Consider the following 25384-nt stretch of genomic DNA (forward strand, 5'->3'; position numbering starts at 1 on the left):
TTAAAAGCACAATCACCAAATAAGGAAGAAGATTAACGACACTAGCCATGGACGCAGATTTGGGCAACCGTTTATGCAAAATACAGTGGAACCTCTCGTAACGAGTCATTCGCATAACGAGCAAAAAATACGAAAAAGTTGCTCGCTTAACGAGCGACATTTTGCATTACGGAGAAAGGCCAAGTTCCATTTTCACAACATTTACTTGTGAGCCAGGACTGCCGCGCCAGTCAAACAATAAAATGTCTCGCTTAACGAATGTTTGTGTGTGCTCATGTGTGCTCATAATATACGAATGACGACGATAACTAGAGAGGTTTTAGTGACAAAGTACTCTTTTTTTTGTACCAACTTGACTGTGTTTCTTTTGCTATTGAGCTGTCTGTGTAGAAGTGTATGTACTACACGTCAAGTCTACGAGTGTTGTGCTAAACGTGAGATCATTAATGCATAGGATCACTTTGTTGACAGACGGGGAGGGCGTTTCTGAATGGCGGCTACCAGTCGTCATCTTGAAAAGTTAAAACCGAGTATGCACTATGTGTTCGTACGAACGTAGATACGATTGTGTACAGCGCGCAGTCCTCGGCAGACGGTGGTCTAAGGCCAGGCGGACCGGTCGGGACGAATATTCGCGCGGACAAAAAGCCAATTAGTCGCGTGTAAGCCAATTAGCCGAGTCGAATAATACCACGGTAGGCATATCGCTCACTCCTTTTAAGAACGTCGTAAATCAAAAATCGTCAATTTTCAGTTGTGCATGATTTCGGAATGCCCAAAAATGTACTATATCCCAACAAAAGCGGCATATTTTTAACTTAATATTTACCTGCCTACGACAGAAAGTGTTGTTTTAGCACATTGAAGAAAAGGTAGTGTTTAATTATTTTAAAAAATAAATTAAATATTTTTCGAATGGAGAAAAAACGTTTAGGTTTTTACAATATTTTGAGTGTGTCCAAATACTTTTTCACAAAATCTGGATTATCTCCAATTACAGGAGTTATTTTCATATTATTTTTTGACATCTCATCAAAGATGAAGAAGAATAAAGACTTCCATATTCCCATATTCTTCTTCATCTTTGATGAGATGTCAAAAAACGATACGTTTAGGTTTTACCTAAACAGGTCCGTTGAACAGTAAAAAGTTCAATAAGTGGCTAGATCTTTATTTTTAATACACTGTATTATATTTTTAAACTTTAAAACGTTCTTCTGAAAAATCAAGTTTTTTTTTATATATGACGTTGTTGAAAGGAGTGAGCGATATGCCCCAATTCCTATACGGGATTATAAAACGGACTAAAGCCATCATAAATAATAAGCAAACTTCTCACGGGCGACGTTGTCAGTTGTCACGTATCGCCATATTACCGACACCCACACTACACCTCACCACGAGTACGCTCACGTGGCATTGTAGCTACTCACGATCACATCACAGACCACAGAAATCACCGAGTCCATTCGTTTTAATTGCGTCTTGCATATTTGTTTTTTTTCCTTTGAATTTAGAATTTATTGTCGTGGTTTTAATGCATCATAGATATACAGGGTGGGGCAAAATTAATCACTCTGTCGAAAGATGTCATAATTTTTACAAATGGCGTCGTACGTCAATCATACTTGACATTTCGCTCACTCCTTTCAAGAACGCCATAAATCAAAAATCGTCAATTTTCAGTTGTGCATGCTTTCGGAATGCTCAGAAAATGTACTATATCCCAGCAAAAGCGGCATATTTTAAACTTAATATTTACCCGCTACAGGGCAGAAAGTGTTGTTTTTGTATTTTGAAGAAAAGGTATTGTTTAATTATTTTTTTAAATATACTAAATATTTTTCGAATGGAGAAAAAACCTTCAGGTTTTACCTAAAAAGATCTGTTGCACAGTAAAAAGTTCAGTAAATGGCTTGATATTTATTTTTAATGCATTGTATTATATTTTTAAACTTTAAAATCGTTCTCCTGAAAAATCAAGTTTTTTTATTTATGACGTTCTTGAAAGGAGTGAGCGATTTGTGAACTAGACAGCTGCGGTATACAAACAAATGGATAAAACGGGCACTAATGTGCCTCAACACTGGCGGCAGCCACTTGACGGATATCATCTTTTCCACTTAACATAAAAAAATTAAAAGGTTCTAATGAAGATTTTCATCACTCTTTTTTTTATTTCGTCAAAATAATTCAAAAACAAAATTGGATTAGTTTTTCGCCACTGTAAATTTGTTTGTATACTGCAGCCGTCTAGTTCACAAATATCAAATATGATTGACGTCCAACGCTGTTTACAAAAATTATAGCATCTTCCGAAAGGGTGACTAATTTGCGCTACCCAGTACAAATAGGTGTTTAATGTCCAATATTATCCTACACCGCATTTGTGTATCTATTTATTAACATTTTAAAAAGGCGATGAAAGCATTAAAATTAATTAACGTACAATGGTGTTAATTTAATTAAAATTCAATTTTTTATATGCCATGCGCTATTCTGTATTTAATAAATCATTGTATAAAAATAATTTTGACCTTTTTATTGCATCATAGATATACAAAATAGTATCCAAAGAAACGTATCTAATTCTACACTGCATTTGTTTATCCATTTATTAACATTTGATAAAAGTCAATTAAAGCTTTAAAATTAATTAACGTACAATGGTGTTAATTTAATTAAAATTACATCATTTCTGAACGCTATGCGCTATCTATACAGTATATATATATATATATATATATATATATATATATATATATATATATATATATATATATATATATATATATATATATATATATATATATATATATATATATATATATATATATATATATATATATATATATATATATATATATATATATATATATATATATATATATATATATATATATATATATATATATATGTATATTTATATATATACATATATATATATATATATATATATATATATATATATATATATACATATATGTATATATATATATATATATATATATATATATATATATATATATATATATATATATATATATATATATATATATATATATATATATATATATATATATATATATATATATATATATATATATATATATATATATATATATAAATATATAAATGTATGTTTGTTTGTTTGTGACTTATGCATGCCTTTACCGCTTATCCGATCACGATGAAAGTTTGTAAATATGTTGGTTGCGCATCCAGGAAGATTTTCGTAAAATTAAAACCATTCCATAAGTCGATGTGACGCTATTTTAAGGTAAAAAATAAATCCAGTACTAAGAGTCGAATAGTCATTAGAATCTACTAAGAAATATATTAATCTACTAAGAATCCAGTACTTAGTTGATTACGCAATTCTAAAAAGTGCAAAATCTTAAATCCTGCCACGGGCAAAGAGTCATGTGTTGGACGTAAGAGCAACACACTCATACTATGTTACTCATGGCCGACTGCGTGCTTCTTGACAGATATTGAGGCTTAGCATTTTCTATGTTTTGGAATGCATTGTTGTTTCATAGGTTATTACTATTTTTATTGCTTCACAAGCATTGTAAAATGAATCATCATAGAATTGTGTGTGTTTTTTTTTATTTGACCAAATTAAGCCACAGCAACGCGTGGCCGGGTACAGCTAGTACTTAATAAATCATTGTAAAATAATTTAGATCTTTTTATGGATAAGCGAGTGGAGAAAAGATATCAGCTTCGTTTTTCAGGTGGGTTTTGCCTCCAATTCCCAGTGCCCCAAGAATCCTGCTGTATCACAGTTATTTTTACTAGCTAGACCGACGAGTGAAACGTTTTTACAAATTACAAAATAAGTACGTTAAAACTATTTGTTACGAATACAAACAAAGCCCCTTAAATAAGCGAGGAATTCCATTCGAATGGAAATTGATTCTTTTAGCTCGGCCAGCTTTGTAAATACGGGTCTCGCCGAGTAACGAGTACGTTCCGAGGCTCAAACGACGCTAATGTATTCACATTTTCAGAGATTTAGTCGAAAATTACATAGATTATCACGCGCTCCGGGTAAATTATACCTCGCGATGAAACCATCATTACGCGGTACAGGAAACAGCCGACAGACACGAAAAATTAAAACCGGCGATGAGCACCGAATGCGTACAGTGACTAATTGTGGCACATCCACGGGCATCAATTCAACATCTGGCTTTGCACGGTCTTACCTCCGAACCCTCCTGAGCTCCTGTTACGTATACGCTCGGCGCAACGCTAATTAAAGATGGGGTCAATCTAATGATTTTCAGAATCGAATAACTAGTAGTCGAGGCATAATATTATTCAAATAATTTATGATAATCCTAATCATATGGATCGTATAAGAAAAGGCCTCACAAGAAAAAAAATAACTAAGGGCGTTTGTGCACTACACGGAATTTTCATATTATTTTTTGACATCTCATCAAAGATGAAGAAGAATATGGAAGTCTGGGCATTTACGGGGCTGACAACCGTCATGGCTGGTTTAAGTGATCACTTTACACACGTCAGCCCCGTAAATGCCCAGACTTCCATATTCTTCTTCATCTTTGATGAGATGTCAAAAAATAATATGAAAATTAACTCCTATAATTTGAGGTAATCCAGATTTGTGAACAAGTATTTGGACATACTCAAAATGTTGTACACGGAATTTTACCGTCTGGCACGTCAGCTAGCGTTTTAAAACGATTATTGGCTTAGATTGGCTTGTGCTTTTGTCCATCTTTCTTCGGATCGATGCTCTTGATCGGTGCGTGAACACGTTGCGCGTAAATTCGAGCGCGCTAAACTGTCATAGTCGCTTTCATTTTTCAAAACCGGACTGCCGGACGGTAAAATTTCGTGTAGTGCACAAGCGGCTTAATGATGTCGGCGTTAACATTGTAACACTTCATAATTACTTATGATTTTATTAATGTAGTTAAAAGTATTATTTTACATTTTCATTTCAAATTTAAACTACCCATTTCAGAAGAGTAAAACTCCATTGACAGGTAATTAAAAAAATATTGCTTTGAAATGATTTAGTAACTTTTTTTTACTAACCTCTATCAAATTGTACTAACGTTATTAACCCTTCGCCCCAAAAATTGTTGCCATGACGGTGCAGCGTTAGCTAAATTAGTAATTAATCGACGACTAACATTCATTTCAATTACTAATCGAATACTAATTTTAGACATCGACTGACTAATTCGAATTCATTATTCTTTTAACAATCAAGTGTTATTCGAATGAATATATTAATCGAATAGATGGATGATTCTTATTCGATTCATCTCATCGCCAATGCTAATTGTAATAAATCATCGAATGCTAAATGATTCAATAGTTCGTTTAGAGGTGTTGGCCCCTCGCGCGTCACAATTCGCGCCGCTACTAATCCGTTTAATTACTGGTTGACAATATGTTAGCAAACGTTGGCGTAAATATTCAACGTAATCGTAAAAAAGATATGGTCCTACAATCGACGAGTCGTCATCGATTGTTTATAGCGGTACGTCCATTTTTTTCAAATATCGTAGTTATACAGGAGAAAGTGACCAACTAACAAGACGTAAAATGTTCAGGAGGGCCATTTAAGTCACTTTTGCTTGGCAAGAAAATAAACATCAACACAGTTAGTCATTTTTAACAAGTCAATATAATATACTTCTAAGTTTAAAATCTTTTGGGATATTTTAGGGAAATATTAAGCTAATAAGATAACAAATAGTCAATGATCACGTTTTTGTAAAAAATGCACTTGGTCACTTTCTCCTGTATGACTACGATATTTAAAAAAGTAAGGCTCAATATTTCATTACGTCGAAAGTAGGTACTAGACATCTAATCAACAAGATACGCTGTTCAATGGTCTTTCTCACCACGTGTCATTTATGTTTACCTGTGACATTTTATTTATTTCACTCTAACTACTGTGTGCCACAACTGTGAGGAAGCGAGACAGCAATAATGAATCTAATATGTAATATAATTTATCGCTGACGTTAGAATGTCTTTCAACATATTTAGATACAATGTATCAAATAAAAATACCGACGTTTCATTAATTGATTCGGCAGTCACTTTCTGGTAATTATCTCTCCATTTTAATTTGAATTTCACTCGGTAAATACCACTATTTCTTAAAATTTATTGTGACACGTGTTTCGATGCATTCAACGTCATTATCAATAATTATCAATCATTATCAATCGTTATCAATCATTATCAAACACGGTATCGCTAACTGCGCTGCATTGTGTTGTTAATTGTGCTGCGGTAAGGTTAGGAGTCGAAATAATCAGTGGGTATGTACGAGGAGATGCATGAACGTGGAAGAGGCGAAGAATGTTTGCAAAGACAGAGTGGTATGGCGTTCTATTCTCTCTGCGTACCCCTGCGGGGAAGCAGCATGATGGTTAATTAGTTAGTTAGTGTTGCTACTTCGATACCAAAATGTATGTATTATATTCATGTACAAAATTCGGTAGCGCTTTGTACATGAATATAATAGGTACATACATTTTGAATATAATACATACATATCATAAAAGATACGAGAAGCAAAGAATAATTATTGTTCATATAATTTTTTTGACATCTCAATATAGACGAAGAAGAATATGGAAGTCTGGGCATTTACGGGGCTTACGACCGTCATAGGCTGGTTTAAGTGATTTACACACGTGTAACATTCACCAATTCTACCCATGATTGTCAATTACAATACTCAAATTCTATATATATATATATATATATATATATATATATATATATATATATATATATATATATATATATATATATATATATATATATATATATATATGATCCAATTTCAAAACATTGTATTGTACACGAATCACTAGAATTTTCACTGAAGACATCTATTGTTGAGATGAAGAAACTTGCCCAGACTTCCATTTTCTTCTTCATCTATGTTGAGATGTCAAAAAATAATATGAAAAATAACTCCTATAATTGGAGATAATCCAGATTTAATTTAACAAGTATTTGGACACACTAAAAATGTTGTTAATGATTACTGTGTTAAGGTTAACTAACAGTTATATTACTATGTTCTAAGAAAAGTTTAATATAAGTATAGTCGTCGCTGCACTTTTCATTTTGCGTATTCGAGGTCGAGTGATAAAACCAGAGGAACAGAAATGGTAATGAAGAAAGCTGTTACACCGATCGCTAGTCAGTAAGTCATAGGTAAGTACAAAATGCAAGCGAGTGCAATAAGTTATAAATGTATTTTCATATTATTTTTTGACATCTCATCAAAGATGAAGAAGAATATGGAAGTCTGGGTATTTACGGGGCTTACGACCGTCATAGGCTGGTTTAAGTGATCACTTTACACACGTGTAACATTCACCAATTCTACCCATTATTGACAACCACACTACTCAAATTCTTGGAAGTTCTATATATATGAACCAATTTAGAAACCTTGTTCATGAATCACTAAAACTTCACTAGAGACATCTATTGGTGAGATGTAAAGAAGCTTTTTTATTAAGCAGAAACTCTTATATTAGTATGTGAGATCCGAATCCCGGATTATAATCACACACATGAGAAACGCCAGAAAATACCATTTTCATTTTAATTATTAAGCTTATAATTTGACCAGATTTTGGACACACTCAAAATGTTATAAATGTATTCAACGAAAGTCAATAATTATATTTCGATATAATGATAACAATTAACGTCAAAAATAATTTATATGGAAATGTGACCTAAATTATGAATAAATGAGTTTGAAGTTTTGCGCGAAATACTAATGAAATTTATCGATTTTCATCAATAGATTTAGATCAGCGAATAGAGTGACTGTTTACCGTATGCGCAAATCCTATTTAAATTTGACCTTATAACGAAATATTCGTATAAAAAATGTCCGATTTTCACTTCAAGTAAAAATTATGATTTTTCCAGTAATTCACAGCCGCTCTGCTCTCATATGCTTAATTTAAATCAATGTAAACATATTCCGTTTCGTCATGTTTATGGAAATTTCCGACGACAGTTTTGATGAACTCTATAATTCATGCTCTTTTCCATGATTTTGTTTGTTCATGAAACGTCATAATGATAATCTGATGTGTTATTCTTCTTATCCGCACCAAATGGTGCATAGGGCACTGCATTGTATTGACGCGGTGTTGTATTGATCGTTAACAGATTAAGGCACTCCTGCCCTTTCGGGACCAGTCTAGGGTAACATTAAATACATATTAGAGTGTAAAAAAACTAATTTTTATTTTCTGCAGATTGTTATTAGCTTAAATAATTTTATGAATATTTTTTTTCGGTTCTAGCATGTTTAAAACGATGTTTTATAATGATGCTGTAAGCACAGAAACACGTGTCATAATAGATTTTAAGAAGAAGTGGTATTTATCAAGTAAAATTTACAACATTTTGAGTGTGTCCAAATACTTGTTCACAAAATCTGGATTATTTCCAATTACAGGAGTTATTTTCATATTATTTTTTGACATCTCATCAAAGATGAAGAAGAATATGGAAGTCTGGGCATTAACATTAAAAAAAAAATAATAAAAATAAGTAAAATTTAAATGAAAATTTGAAAGATATTACCACAAAGTGAATGCTGAATCAATTAATGATATTATTGAAAAAAAATCGTTATAACCTTTGCAAATGATAAAAAAAGTATGAAAATTTAATGGTACAATGACATATCAATGACGTGTGACAAAAGGGTCTCTTTTTTTACTGGTTTTCGTTATAATAAAACAATCGTTATGATTTTTTTATAGAATATCTCACAGACTCGTAACTCTATTGTGAGACGACATAAAAACTAAAAACGCTCATGCATTCGTACATTTTAAATGAAGCCACATCACAAGATAATAAATCGTACAGATAATGACGGGAATCTTTATTTTGAATGAGAAATTCCACAGCTGTATTTTCACTTTCACATACATGCAGAGAGGCTGGAATTCGGAATGTAGACCAGAACAGCTGGCTAAGGTCATCTAACAAGAAATAAATAACCGAAATTATCAATTTAAACCAATTTTTGAGCTACTTCGCTTTATAAACGAATAAGTGTAAAAGAGAATATATCGCTCACTCCTTTCAAGAACGTCATAAATAAAAAAATCGTAAATTTTCAGTTGTGCATGTTTTCGGAATGTCCAGAAAATGTACTACATCCCAGCAAAAGAGGCAGATTTTTAACTTAATATTTACCCGCTACAGGGCAAAAAGTGTTGTTTTTGCATTTTAAAGAAAAGGTATTGTTTAATTATTTTTTTAAATATACTTAATGTTTTTCAAATGGAGAAAAAACCTTCAGGTTTTACCTAAAAAGATCTGTTGCACAGTAAAAAGTTCAATAAGTGGCTTGATATTTATTTTTAATACATTGTTTTATATTTTTAAACTTTAAAAACGTTCTACTGAAAAATCGAGTTTTCTGATCTATGACGTTCTTGAAAGGAGTGAGCGATATAGAAAATATATTTGATGTTCCGTATAACAAACTTCTATTACCGAATTCAACAAGAAATAACAAAAAAAAGATAATTCACGTATTTGCCTTCTGTATAACGAGCACTAATTTAAAATTAACGTTTTTATATTTGTCTCCCATAATTTCTGATTAAGGATTTCACCTAATATTTATTGTATAATAAAATTATATTACAATACAATAAACTGTTTGTACGAAAAACTTTGTAGTTATTAATTGTTATTTGTGTGAGAAGTTTGCGAATTCCTGACGCGTTATGATATGTACAACTACTCCATACAAACACATTTTGATCGTGAGAATTTAATTTACCAGAAGAAATGAAAAATATTGAATAATGATTACGAAAGAAGTAAGTATTTAAGCGTCCAGTAAAGAAGAATGTTATGAATATATAGATATTTTTATATAAGTAGATATTTTTTACAACATTTTGAGTGTGTCCAGCCTATGACGGTCGTCAGCCCCGTAAATGCCCAGACTTCCATATTATTCTTCATCTTTGATGAGATGTCAAAAAATAATAGATATTTTTGCTGTTGAGATTTACCGACAATGTAAGTTCGACTGTTTCAAATAAACTTCCTCGTGTTATAACGATTTCTCAGTGTAGTATATAATATATTATTTCGTCGCTATGATGCTGTTTTGGGCTCTAGCCAAAAAAACATTTTTCGCTATTATAAATTATTTGACTATATTTTTCACTATTATATCTACAAACGAAAAAAACATCCTTACTATACGTACGCCCCCAAAACGTAGTGGTAAGTGCGTTTGGCTAACATGCTAAAGATCCCGGGTTCGATTTATAGAAACATTGCTATTTTTGTCACTAATACATATATTTAAGTGTTACAGCGTGTAATTAATGATCACGTTAACACCATCTCCATTCAATGCAGTGTTTTATGCATCATTGGTTGCAGATAATGGTTAAACTACAAATATGTAATTATATGCTCTAATATGTAATTATACTGACTAACCAATTATTACGGTGCTTCCCGGAGGTGTAAGCAGAGAGGGCGCGCCATACCACTCTGTCATTGCATACATACATCGCCTTTTTGATATGCATATATACCATCTGATTATCTCGACGTCAGTCCTGTCCATTTATAAATATTTGATGTACTGATCACGCCAAGTTTTTCTCGGATTCTACTTCCAAGTGAACTCGCGTCGTATATTTGTTTATTCATTCATTAATGTCGCAACTCCCAAACGAGAGATCGCATTTCGACTCCATTCAGTCTGCTTTCATACATCTTTTGCCAATTCTATGTTTCACTTCCACGCATTAGAGTCGATGACAGAAATCCCTTTAGGTTTTTTGGTATTATAATGGAAACTTGTCAGCTGCTTTAAAAAAATAATATAAAAAACATTACAAATATCGTAAACATATATAAATTTATATACATACGAAAGTTAATTTCCATTTTTTCCAAATAAATTTCTTGCCTGCATATTGGTTTAATAACCCAAAAAAATTATTTTGTATGCTTATCACAGTGGCTGTTTGATGTTTAAATAAAAACACGTACTATTCATTGCTTTATATGACGCCTCATAAAGTTCACCGAAATTATTAATGAATGTCTCCGTATATGTAATAAAACAACAGTAAAGTTTTTTCCATGTTTTATTTTATTTAACCAGTGAACCGGTTTTGTCGTTACCGAAATCATCAGATTGGTTAAAAATGTTTACACAATAAGACATCGGTTGAAAACCACGATTTTGTATTTTTTGTTGATAAAATTAATTATAATTTGTGTCGGGTTGTGGTCCCGTGGTTAGTGTCACGGACTCTTAAGTCAGAGTTTCTCGGTTCGAACCCACTCTACCACAATTTGATACCTATTTCTAATAATGAGCCACTTAGACTCACAGAAATAGAATGAAATTGAAATATTTGTGTAAATAATAAAAACACATATTTATCTTTAACGAAAAAAAAATTATGTCTCGATTTTATTGTGCAAACGAATCAATATGGTTATCACGATGCAATTAATCACATTTTTAAATAAATATATTTATTTAAATTTCTGTCTTGCATCAAATTATGATGAAGTAACTATATTCAGATAATTTCGAACATTGATGTTTGATTTTCAATTTTTTTCTAGGTTTTTTTCTCGCCATTTATAGAAAATTTGAAAAATCAAGCAACATTTCAACCCAATTGTTATTTAAAAAAAACACTTTCAGCGGAGCAAACGTACGATTTCATTAAACAATCATAAAAGTGTGTATGTATTGTACATGTTTAGAGGTTCACGATACTTGGTATAAACAGGCTGTGTGTTGCAAAAGAATTCCATCCATGCAGCCATGCTCCAAGTTAAGATAAAAGAAGTAAAACTTGTACCTATAACAGTGAACATCTCGAAGTGGCGATATCGTTCAATCAAACAAAATACTCTCCGACGAGCCTCAGAGGTAGGTTGTTTAATCGTGTAAAACTTACAATAATAACATCGCCGAATACAGAAACATCAATCATAAACAACGGAAAGTAATCAACAAGCGAAGAATGCACTTTAAAAATACATTAATCAAAATAAACAACGTGACATTGAGAAGAATGAATAACACACGAACATGCAAGAATTTCAAATCAAATTATTATTATTATGAAACGTCAAAAGGTACGATGAGGTTGAACTACCTTTGCCAAATAAAAAAAAAACATGTTTTGCGATCAGCATCATCCAATCAGACGCCCAACACTTTTTTTAAAATAAAAAATAAAAATTTAAAATAAACACATGAGCGGTAAAGATTTTTTGATCAAATTATTATATTTTATATACATTTAATATTTGTCTATGTAAGTCTACTAAATTGTGTTTTATTATTAAAAACACATAAAAATAAAATTCGTGACAAATGTTTCGCCTTATGGCATTTTCAAAATAATGTATTGACATTCGTTTGCAAACGCCATAACAAAGCGAGACAATTGTCACAAATTTTATTTTCACGTGTTTTTAATAATAAAATACAATTTAGCAGACTCTAACAATCAGGGTATGATTTTAATACTTAATATACATATAAATTAGAATGGAGTCCTACAAATTAAACGCGAAATTTATAATAAATCAAATTATTATTATTACGAAACGTCAAAAGGTAGGATGAGGTTAAATGGCCTCTGCCAAATAAAAAAAATTAAAAAAACACGTTTCGCGATTATCATCGTCCAATCAGGCTATCATCACTTGTTTTTTTAATACTAAAAATAAAAATATGCACTTTTGTTAGATTACTGCACACACTAAGCACTCGCAGGTGTTGCCACGCCGGTATTAAGTATTTGGTAAACACACCAGGAGCGCAGAACCGCAAGAAGCGACGCGACGCCAGCGGAGCTTGCACGGCACTGGCCTAGCGGTTAGCAGTACTGGGCGGCAGCGTGGGCCGCGATCCTCGCAAGCCCCCCGACCGGCCACACCGCGGCGCGGCGCCGAAAGAGCACATCATCCGGGCTATGATCCAATCCAACTCTACTAGGGAGTTGAAGGCTTTTGGCGCGGCGCCGCGCAGATTCGATTTCAGCTTTGAAGACAAAAGTTTGTACAAGAATCTTGAATCGAATAATGAAGGCGGGCGTTTTATAACGCGTCCTGGATTGGACGTACGCTACGTGGATGTCATTTGTGAAACAATGTAGGTATTTTGTGCGTATTTTTGCAATACGGATTACAGTAGTCATGTATTAAAGAACGAGATCATATCCATTTCTGTAAAAATTCAGGACGTTAAAGCCCAATAATATACGTTACATCGCAACTTTTATTTTCTCTAAACCCAGGTTATATTTGACGTAATTGATTTTTTTCTTCTTCAAGCACTGTTTTTGTGTTGAAAAGAATAGTTTTTATTCGAAATTAATATATGGTTTTGAAAAGAAAAGAGTCATTGAAAAGAAAGGAGTTAAAAAATTATAAAAATATTTTTTCAATCCATTTTCTAAAAAAAGTCAAATTCCAATATTCTAAAAAAATAAGTTTGGAAAGACGTTTAGCCCCTAACACGGCCGATCCCGTTCTAATTTGAACGTCCGAGATCCCAGCCTTAAGCTACGAGTGCAATTTATAGATTTCCAGAAAAAAATGGTGTTTCACATACAATTTACGGATTAAGAGGACGATATAATATTTTTCTTATATGATATCAATATTGAAAAGAAAACATCCATAAACAATTTATCAATAATGCTAAGACTACTACTATTGACTGTTATCCGCACCCAATGGTACACTGCATCAAATAGATCCAGTGTTTAATCTGAAATCAATAATATGAGGGCAAAGTGATCAGCCCTGATCTTAAGGTACTAGTCCAAGGTGTTATAAAATCAATATTACTTATTTATTTTTTTACAAAAATGTTAATAATATTAGTATATAACCACTCATCGAAATTTTTATGTCTACCTGTTTCGAGACGTACCTGTCTCTTCGTCAGGACAATCACTACCACAGCATGCAAACAATATTATGATGAAAAATTACCCCCGGAAGAATCGAGCTAACCACTAAAATACGAAGGCGACAAAACAATCATGATAATTATAATTTTGTTAAAATAATTCATAATTATGATTAAGAATTTGTAGGTTAGAGTCCAAACCACAAACTTGATTTCTATTATTTAAAAGTGGGCCTTAGGCCTTCGAAAATAGCATGAATTAATTGATTCGGCAGTAACATTATAGCAGGTCTAGCCTAATATAAATTTGATTCGCAAAACTTTATATTGAGTTGTATTTCTAAATGATGCCGTCAAAAATGAATATGAATATAAATCTCAAAATAACTTATTTCGTGACAACTTTGTTTTTGACAAGTTTAACGTTGTTTTCGTGTAATATTCGTAAGGTGCGTAATGAAAATAGTGGTTCTGCCTCAGTTTAATAAATTAAACTCATTCGGGGCAGTAAAAAAATACGCAAAGTCTGCAAGAGAGATATTATTTATCGGAAAATCCAATTAAAGACTTGTTTTTTGGGCTATTTAGATGTTGACTTTGAGACCACTACTCGATCAATTTAACCCCAACTCACGGGACTGGTTTTAATGTACCGTAGAACGGGGCTACTTGAACTTTGATGTGTTACTTGAGCCCAGTACAAAATATATTAAATCTGTATTTGGTCTACAATAATGAACGTATCGACAAGATTCATTATTTCCTTGACAGGTGACGCTTATTGTCTCGATACTTTTTGTACTGGGCTCAAGTAACACATCAAAGTTCAAGTAGCCCCGTTCTACGGTACCTTAATAAGGGACTATTGTAAAATTTACGACAGTAAGAAAAACTCACATTTTACCAAAAATGTTTACTGAGAACATTTGAAAAATAAGTGCAACCTGTTTATTTGAGAACTTTACATAAAATACGAACGTAAACTATCGGTAAAAAATTAAGATAGTATAATGAACGACGATAAGAAAACCTCACATGTAACCAAAACCAGTCTGATCAGTCTGATGATGTCGGTAACGACGAAACCCGGTCGCTGGTCAAATAAAAATAAAGTGGAAAAGCTAAAAATATTGGTTTTAATCTAATAATATATTAAAAATGCAATTCCATCACGAAGTGTCAGTGGATAATATAAATCTACAATTTATCATTAGATTAAAACCAATATTTTTAGCTTTTCCACTTTTTTATTTGACCAGCGACCGGGTTTCGTCGTTACCGACATCATCAGACTGGTGATGACCAGTCTGATGATGTCGGTAACGACGAAACCCGGTCGCTGGTCAAATACAAAAGTGGAAAAGCTAAAAATATTGGTTTTAATCTAATAATAAATTAAAAATGCAATTCCATCACGAAGTGTCAGTGGATAATATAAATCTAATATAAATCTATGTAACCAAAACGTTATTTTTTTAATAAGTGCAACATGTTTTTCGAGAACACTATATAAAATATAGATGAAAATTAAGATACACACTAGTTGTCGCTACATTCTTTACACGTGTTGACTCGGTGCTCTCCACAAATTGGATGTCCGTCGTAAATTATACGAATGTCCTGTAATCTAAGGTTAATAGACTATTCCCAGGGGATCATTCATGCTCAAGAACCTAGGACTGATGAAAAATATCCCGGAACTTTAATACTATCACGCGATCGTGTCTGCCTTCCCCATCTTACAATATCTTATCTTACAAATACAGTAAACCCCCCTATAACGTTGAGATAGGTACCGCGTTACGGGAGGGAACTTTATATGGAGTTGATGTTTTAAATGGTATTTTTACATATATATATATTTTTTTTTAAAGAGAATATTTTTGTTTTTATTATTTACACAAATATTTCAATTTCATACTATTTCTGTGAGGCTAAACGGCTCATTATTAGAAATAGGTATCAAACTATGGTAGAGTGGGTTCGAACCAAAAAAACTCTGATTTAAGAGTCCGTGACTTTAACCACGGGACCACAACCCGACACAACCAGCGGAAATGTCTGAAATGAAACATTTCAAATAAAAATGCAATTTCAAAACAATAATCCCATTTAAAGTTTCCTCCGACAACGCGGTACCTATCTCAAAGTTATAGGGGGGTTTACTGTAAATCTTACCTTAAAAATAAAAACACATATCGCTCACTCCTTTCAAGAAGGTAATAAATCAAAAATCTTCAATTTTCAGTTGTGCATGTTTTCGGAATGCCCAGAAAATGTACTGTATCCCAGCAAAAGAGGCATATTTTTAACTTAATATTTACCCACTAAAGGACAGAAAGTGTTGTTTTTGCATTTTGAAGAAAATGTATTGCTTAATTATTTTTTTGAATATACTTAATATTTTTCAAATGTGGAAAAAAACCTTCAGGTTTTACCTAAAAATATCTGTTGCACAGTAAAAAGTTCAATAAGTGGCTTGGTATTTATTTCTAATAAATTGTATTATATTTTTAAATGTTTTGAATATTGAAAGCATTAACTTTGTGGATCATATTGATATATTATTCATGTTATTTATATTATTTATGTGGATCATATATTAGTAATGATATATTAGTAATAAATGTAACCCTGAAGAGGGCAACAGGTTATTGCCGAAACTAGTTGGTTAATAAAAATGTGAGTGGATCAGAACACAAAGTATTTTAAATAGATTTATATTATCCACTGACACTTCGTGATGGAATTGCATTTTTAATATATTATTAGATTAAAACCAATATTTTTAGCTTTTCCACTCTATTTTTATTTGACCAGCGACCGGGTTTCGTCGTTACCGAGATCATCAGACTGGTGGGAGGCTATACAAATTGTTATGTTATATATAAAACAAGGCAGGAGTTGATAACCATGATTTGATATAATTTTATTGAGAAATTAATTAAATTTCATTGAGAAATTAATTTCTCAATAAAATGATATCAAATCATGGTTATCAACTTCTGCCTTGTTTTATATATATAACATAACAATTTGTATAGCCTCCCACCAGTCTGATGATGTCGGTAACGACGAAACCCGGTCGCTGGTCAAATAAAAATAAAGTGGAAAAGCTAAAAATATTGGTTTTAATCTAATAATATATTAAGTATTTTTATATAATATATATTTTTAAACTTTAAAAACGTTCTCCTGAAAAATCAAGTTCTGACGTTCTTGAAAGGAGTGAGCGATATACGGAAGTATATATTTGGCGAAGAGCTGGGAATAATTTATTCACAGAGATGTATAACAAATTACACATTACTTGTGATAAATTTGGAGGCACCAAAATGTAACATGATTGGCGAGGCGCTACAAGCTATAGACAACACCTCAAGGATGTTCATTTGAAAAATTAATTAAGAGAAATGAGGTCACGTCTGAAATAATGAGGACATATTTTTTATTCGAATAATCGGTTAAGGCTCTATTTACAGGTTTGACCAGTCGGAGAGCATGGACGATACTTGTCGTTCAACTAAAATTAGTCCGAAAGATTGTGACGACAATGCTGCGTGTTAGCGCTTGTCTTTCACCGGACTATAAATTTATTCATTTGTTTAACTTCGTGTCGAAATGTTGCAGTCGAAATGCGATCCCTCAGACGAATGTGTGGCAAAACGATGTTTGATAGATGTTCGAATGATGAAATAAGAAAAGAATGTAAGGCTGAGATAAGCATTATCGATAAAATTAAGAAAGGTGTGTTGAGATGGTTTGGACATGTGGAGCGTATGAGTGAAGAAAGAACGGTTAAACAAATTTATGAGGCGAATGTAGTTGGAAAAAGAAGCAGAGGACGACCGAGGAAAACTTGGCACAATCAGGTATGTCAAATACTTGAAAGCGGCCGGGTCAGGAGACGTAATGATCGTCGGGTATGTATGAGGAGATGCATGAATGTAGAAGAGGCAAAGAATGTTTGCAAAGACAGAGTGGTGTGGCGTTCGATTCTCTCTGCCTACCCCTGCGGGGAAGCGGCGTGATGGTTAGTTAGTTTTTTTAACTTCATGTACAGAAAAAGAAATGTACATTATAGCTAAAAAGCAATATCTTAATATCAGACAAAAGCAATATCATAAACAGACTAGTGATAATGGTCAAAACATTTTTAGGCAGGCGCTGTGGCGTAGTTGGGTAGACGCTCGACTGCGAAACTGGCGTCGCGGGTTCGATTCCCGCCAATTGTAAAATGAATTCAAGAAAGATTTATTTTCAATTGGTCTGGGTGTTTGTGATGCGTTTTTCACATTTACCTTCCCTATCCATACTATCCTACCTGCAGACAAGCGTCTAAAATAGACGCTTTGCGGGTTATTCCTTTATAAAATACAAAAATTATTTAAAAAAATATATACAACATTTTGAGTGTGTCCAAATACTTGTTCACAAAATCTGGATTATCTCCAATTACAGGAGTTATTTTCATATTATTTTTTGACATCTCATCAATGATGAAGAAGAATGTGGAAATAAAAAAAAAATTAAAAAAAAAATTAAAAAAAATTAAAAAAAAAGAGTTTCTGCTTAGTAAAAAAGCTTCTTTACATCTCACCAATAGATGTCTCTAGTGAAGTTCTAGTGATTCAAGAACAAGGTTTCTAAATTGGTTCATATATATAGAACTTCCAAGAATTTGAGTAGTGTGGTTGTCAATAATGGGTAGAATTGGTGAATGTTACACGTGTGTAAAGTGATCACTTAAACCAGCCGATGACGGTCGTCAGCCCCGTAAATGCCCAGATTTCCATATTCTTCTTCATCTTTGATGAGATGTCAAAAAATAATAAAAAAATATATAAAAAAAATGATATCTTATACAGCTGTTTGCAATCAGAGGGTAGATAGAGCTTGAACATAAAGTATAAATGAGAAAGGAAAAGAAAAATCATAAATTTAAGTATATCGCAGTCGTACAGGAGAAAGTGACCAACTACCAAAACGTAAAATGTTCAGGAGGGCCATTTAAGTCACTTTTGCTTGGCAACAAATTAACATCAATGCAGTTAGTTATTTTTACCAAGTCAATATATTATACTTACTAGTTTAAGATCGTTTGGGATGTTTTCAGGGCAATATTAAGCTAGTAAGATATCAAATAGTCAATGATCACGGTTTTCTAAAAAAATGCACTTGGTCACTTTCTCCTGTATGACTACGATATATCTATTGTATTCTTGCCAGTGTCCTTTATAATGACCTGAATTATATTGTATACCCACACACAGGCCATGCCTTTGTGGGATTTTTTTGTATTTATATTTAATATTTTTTTGTATTTATATTTATATTATGCTGTATAATTTAAAAAAAAAGAGAAAAGGCAACTACTTAATATGAAATATTTATGCAAATTACAAATTGATGATAGTAAGTAATAGGAAAGGCAAAGAAAGAAGGGTGTTTAGGGAAGGATGTAGAGGAAAATCTAAGGAATGAGGTTTAATGGACAGTTAGGATTCTAATGATAGAAAGTAACTAACTAACCGTCATGCCGCTTCCCCGCAGGGGTAGGCAGAGAGAATAGAACGCCACACCACTCTGTCCTTGCAAACATTCTTCGCCTCTTCCACGTTCATGCATCTCCTCATACATACCCACCGATTGTTACGACTCCTAACCTGACCACTTTCAAGTATTTGGCATACCTGATCGTGCCATGTTTTTCTCGGTCTTCCTCTGCTTCTTTTCCCACCAACATTCGCTTCATAAATTTGTTTTACCGTTCTTTCCTCACTCATTCGTTCTACATGTCCAAACCATCTTAACACACCTTTCTTAATTTTATCGATAATGCTTATCTCAGCTTTGCATTCCTTCCTTATTTCACTATTCGCACATCTATCATACATCGTTTTGTCGCACATTCTTCTGAGAGATCGCATTTCGACTGAATGATAGAAAGCAATGTTATTATTCAAAAATTAGTGTTGTCTAAGGACTACGCATACTTTTAAATTTTTTTTACGATTATCGGAAGTACCGACATGAAAATGAACTTGTAATGAAATTCCTATTTGTTATGTAAACATTATTGATTGAAAAACTACTAGTCCGCCCAGTTTTGGGCACGTGATAAGATCGAATAAGATTTTGACTTATTTATTGTAAATGCAGACAGTTGGTAGAATTCCATATTGAATTGTTGGGTAATATATCCAAAATAATACAAGGTTTGTTCGATTGAATTCTACATTTATTTATGTATATGTTAATACGTGACGCGTTTCGTCTTCTTAGGACATTATCAAACACAGGAGTGTTTGATAATGTCTTCATAAGACGAAACGCGTCACGTATTAACATATACATAAATAAATGTAGAATTCAATCCAACAAACGCTGTTTTATTTTGGATATATTAATAATAAAATAATAAATCCCTTACCGCACCCCAATGGTGCATAGGGCACTGCTTCATATAAACGCAGTGTTATCTCGATCGATTACACATGAAGGAAAGGTGATCAGCCCTCCACTTCAGGTACCAGTCCAGTGTAATATTGAATAAATATTAGAGTGAAAAAATCACTTATATTTATTAAACCCCCTGGGAATCGAACCCGGGACCTCCAGAACGGTAGCCGAGCATGCTGACCATTACACTACGGAGGCGGACATATTACTCAACAACATTTTTGACATAATTAATTTTAGGTTTATAAAAATTAACCAACTAATCATAACGCTGCTTTCTCGAAGGGGAAGTATAACCATTGAATACACCATAAATATTCATGATCAAATCTTGCAAATACATTAGCGTTCTGAATTGTTAAATATTTGGGAAAAAAATCTGAGGCGCAAAATGTGCTTTACCGATTTACATCACAAAGAAAATTAGCGAATTTAAAGTGAAATTGTGAAGTACCGCACTTTATCATAAAGTAATTTGGTTGCTTTGAAAATAAATCGAGCAAGGCATTAAGAAACGCGATGAGAACATTAATACCATGGAAATTGATGATCGTTTTTAAATAACAGTGAAATTAATTAAAGAAAACAATGTTTCGGATCTTTGCTTGCGGGAGAACATTCATGCGGGGGTGGTTCAGATTAAAATATATTATACATACACAAAACGACATTTTTATTCGTTTCTGTGGTAAACTTAAATATTTCATTTCCTTGGTGAAAAATAATTTTATTTAAATATGAACAATATGCTTAATCTATTTTATATCCGGTTTAGCGAAACTTGTCAGCCTTCATGGCGTAATGGTCAGCCCGCTCGGCTACCGTTCTGGAGGTCCCGAGTTCGATTCTGATGGGGGGGATCAAGTAAATATAAGTGATTTTTCACTCTAATGTTTATTCAATATTACCTGAAGCGGAGGGTTGAACACCTTTCCATCATATTTTAACGATCAAGATTACTCTGTGTTTATATGATGCAGTACCCAATGCACCATTGGGGTGCGGGTAAGGGTTTGAATAAATTAGCGATAATTATTTTCACACTGCGCTCTTTCACATTTATCATCTGTATCCCATCAAATATATTCCATTCCTGAACCCAAAAATATGGACGGATCAATTCAATGCTCATATATGTATGTATATACGTGAAAAGATTATATATTTCATATGCGACTTTTATCTACTTTTTCACAAATCGCTAAGACAATAATATAATATAAATAACGCACAATTATTTATATTTATGGTTCAATAAAAGTATGTTATTGGCGGTATTCCATCATTATATTAAAAGATTGACCTCGTGAATAAAATTGCACGTGTAAAGTGATCAATTTACCAGACAATGACAGGCTCTTTAAATACCCAGAATTCCATATTCTTCTTCATCTATATAGAGATGTTAAAAAATCCTTAATTAAAATTAATACAAAATCAATAAATTATATAATCGCAGGTATTTATCATCACATCTCCATGAACAAATAAAAATCTTCAGATTCAAAAGTTTGATGATTTCAATAACCGACGTACTAATCAGGTGCTATTCAAAATCAATATGTTATTCAAAATACCTTTGGTATCTTGAAGTAAACAAACTTCAAACAAATTTCGAAACACGTGACACTCTCGTTTGAATAACATACGAGAAATATAGGGTGTTTTTATTTATAGATTTGGCGTTTAATTTGTAGAAATGCATTTTAATTTCTGTGTTAAATGTTAAATTAAACATTGATGTTTTTGAGTCTACTAAGTTGTATTTTATTGTTAAAAACACACACACACATAAAAATCAATTTTGTGAATTTTTTTTCGCCTAGTTATGGTATTCGTTTGAAAATGCCATAACTAGGCGAGTCACAAAATTAATTTTTATGTGTTTTTTTTAAACAATGAAATACAACTTGGTAGACTTAAAAAAACAGTGTTTGATTTTACATTTAATTCATAAATTAGGGTGTTTCTGTTAGAAGTTTGGTTTATAAACTGGCAACATTGTTTCTACAGCTGTCAATTTGACAGTTGACAGTTGATTTGTAGTCAGTGTGTTTTGCCATTTTACCATGAATAGACTGAATGACCACTATGCGCGTCGTTGGTTAGGTGAATGAGCCGAAAACAATATTCAGCTTGATCCTCTTTTTCCGCGCAAAATTTTGTTCAACGATGAGGCACATTTTTGGTTAAATGGCTGTCAATGTTTTCTCCACTCGGAATTCAGCAGAATCGCTGAATTTTAAGTGGAGAAAACCCAGAAGCCTTTCTCGAGACGCCCTTACATCCATTAAAAGTCACTGTTTGGTGTGCTTTACGGCAGTTGGAATTATTGGCCCATATGTTTTTTAAGACAATGCCGAACCATGATTACTGACTTCTTCGTACCTCAGTTGAATGACATTGTTGCGACAGAGCTGTGGTTTCAACAAGATGGTGCAACATACCACACGGCGAGTGCCATCATTAATTTATTGAGAGAAATTTTAATTTGTTTACCTTTAAAAATACATCCTATATAATCACAAATGCAATAGTGCACGTACGTTGTTTACTTTTGTACCTAGCAGCTTAAAGTATATTTCAGAGATCCGACCTTCCGACACTGCCAGCCTCTATTATTATACTCGTCGTTGGTAAACAAAACTGTGACGACTGGAATTTAACGGGCTTGTTAACACGACACGACCTTCCCATAGTTTGTTGACAACCGAATAGTTACCATTATAGGATATGATTGGGTACAGGCATCCATCGACCGAATAAATAGGGGACCTACTCCAACCCTTGAACGAATGATATATCATCCATTCAAAGATTGATATAAATTGACAATAGAATATTGTCAAAAGAATGCAAGAAAATAGACTGGCCCGAATTGCTCTTCGAGAGAACCCAAACGGAAGAAGACCACCTGGAAGACCTCCAAAGCGATGGCTTGACAGCTGCCAGTCTACATCACAAGAGACGGATAACGGAACAAACAGATCCGAGGATCTAAAAGAAGGGAGAAGAAGAAGAAGAAGATAAATAGAAACTATATTACGGGTGTTTGAGTAGACGTCGAAACGCTACTTTTATAAAAAAATCAATCACAGTTACTGACTTTAATTTTTTTTAAGTATATATAGGAATACATATATTAATGGATAACGGTCTTGAAAGTGGATACCCGATCCCAGAATCACTCCAGAAAACCCAGATTTATGAACAGGGATTTAAACACACCAAAAATGTTGCAAATATTTTTTTGGTTTATTCTTACAGCTTTAAGTGAATTCGAAAACCCATTACACTGATTTTTTGTCACATTTTTTGAAAACGGACGAAAGGACAATAAGCTGGTTGAGAATTTTGAAATTCCTTTCGTATGTAGGCAAATTCTCAGTTTGCAGAAATACACTCGATGAATTCATTTATGTAATAAGAAAAATCAGATAAAATAATGTCATCGCTCCGCGCGGTATAAATAAGTTGGGATTGCGGGCGAAGTAAACACGGCATGCCCTCTGTAATGAAGTCAGTGGCGGAGACACGTGGGCGGCACCAGATCTGGCAGCGGTCTGAAATTCCGACATTATTTTTGGCGGCGCCCTGGCGCGGATATTAGCGCATCTGACCGAGTCGACAGTAAACAGTAACAACTGTTTAGCGCATCTAACCAAGTCCACAGTAAACAGTAACAAGAGGTAACGCGAGAGAGACATGCGGCCACCGGTGCCGAGGCATTCTGATGCAGACTTGGTTCTGCCAGACCCAACAGGTTCAAACAACAGTAACAACTGTTTAGCGCATCTAACCAAGTCGACAGTAAACAGAAACAACTGTGACGAGAGGTAACGCGAGATAGACATGCGGCTACCGGTGCCGAGGCGTTCTGACGCAGACTTGGTTCTGGCAGACCCAACAGGTTCAGACAACAAGAAGACCAGCATCACCCCCCGCCATCTGTAGTTGACCATCCACAATGACGGGAGTTCAACAAGCTGCTCTCCAGCATTACCATTGCACAGGGAGGCGTCTTGCCTAACATCTTGCTCAAGCTCAAGAAGACCGAGAAGAAGGCACAATAATACGGCGGCTCCACTTTCCCTCCTTCAGACTCAGCTGATTGACAACGTTTTTCTTTAAAAAAAAAATATCTATCATTATTATTTTCATATCATAATCCATAACGGTCACTCCTTTTCAACAACGTCATACATAAAAAATCGTCAATTTTCAGTTGTGTATGTTTTCGAAATGCCAAGAAAATGTACTATATCCCAGCAAAAGCGGCATATTTTTAACTTAACATTTTCCCGCTACAGGGCAGAATATGTTGTTTTTGCATTTAACTTGTCCACAAATCTGGATTATCTCCAATTATAAGAGTTATTTTTCAAATTATTTTTTGACATTTCATCAAAGATGAAGAAGAATATGAAATATTCATATATTCAAATATTCATATGAATATATGAATATTTCATCTTACCAATAGACGTCTCTAGTGAAGTTCTTGTGATTCAAGAACAATGTTTCAAAAATTGGTTCATATATATAGAACTTCCAAGAATTTGAGTAGTGTGGTTGCAAATAATGGGTAGAATGGTGAACGTTACACGCGTGTAAAGTGATCACCAAAACCACCCTATGACGGTCGTCAGCCCCGTAAATGACCAGACTTCCATATTCTTCTTCATCTTTGATGAGATGTAAAAAAATAATAAAATAATAATAATATAAATATGCTTATCTACTAGCGAGTTTATTGTACCTAAACAAACATTTAAAAAGAAAATACTAGTAGAATACACCACGCGAACATCATAGTTTAAATTTACGCTAAGGAAACACGCGTCTAACGATAATAACTACTCCACTTCGTACGAACATCTTCAAAAGACTAATGATGGCTATCAAATATAGTTAGCAGTTCGCATGACAAACGGG

The 25384-nt window shown here is 33.2% G+C and overlaps 2 protein-coding genes across 3 annotated transcripts in view; one reads left to right on the forward strand and one right to left on the reverse strand.

Moving 5' to 3' along the window:
• LOC148310225 (iron-sulfur cluster assembly 2 homolog, mitochondrial) overlaps positions 1–25384 on the forward strand; it is a 221700-nt gene that overhangs the window by 83877 nt on the left and 112439 nt on the right. The gene's annotated exons all lie outside the window — the stretch shown is intronic.
• The window catches only part of LOC148310227 (serine/threonine-protein phosphatase 2A 56 kDa regulatory subunit gamma isoform-like), a 114372-nt gene that overhangs the window by 65630 nt on the left and 23358 nt on the right, over positions 1–25384 (reverse strand). The window contains exon 1 of one of the 2 annotated variants that reach the window (XM_088258856.1): positions 12809–12937. The exons of the other annotated variant lie outside the window; for it this stretch is intronic. The gene's annotated coding sequence lies outside the window, so the exon portion shown is untranslated. Of the gene's footprint in view, positions 1–12808; positions 12938–25384 lie in introns of those variants that run through there. 2 annotated transcript variants of the gene reach the window in all.

The sequence above is a fragment of the Brachycentrus maculatus genome, unplaced genomic scaffold, assembly GCF_059751285.1.
Source record: "Brachycentrus maculatus isolate JH-2025_06_01 unplaced genomic scaffold, ASM5975128v1 h1tg000104l, whole genome shotgun sequence".
NCBI lineage: Eukaryota > Metazoa > Arthropoda > Insecta > Trichoptera > Brachycentridae > Brachycentrus > Brachycentrus maculatus.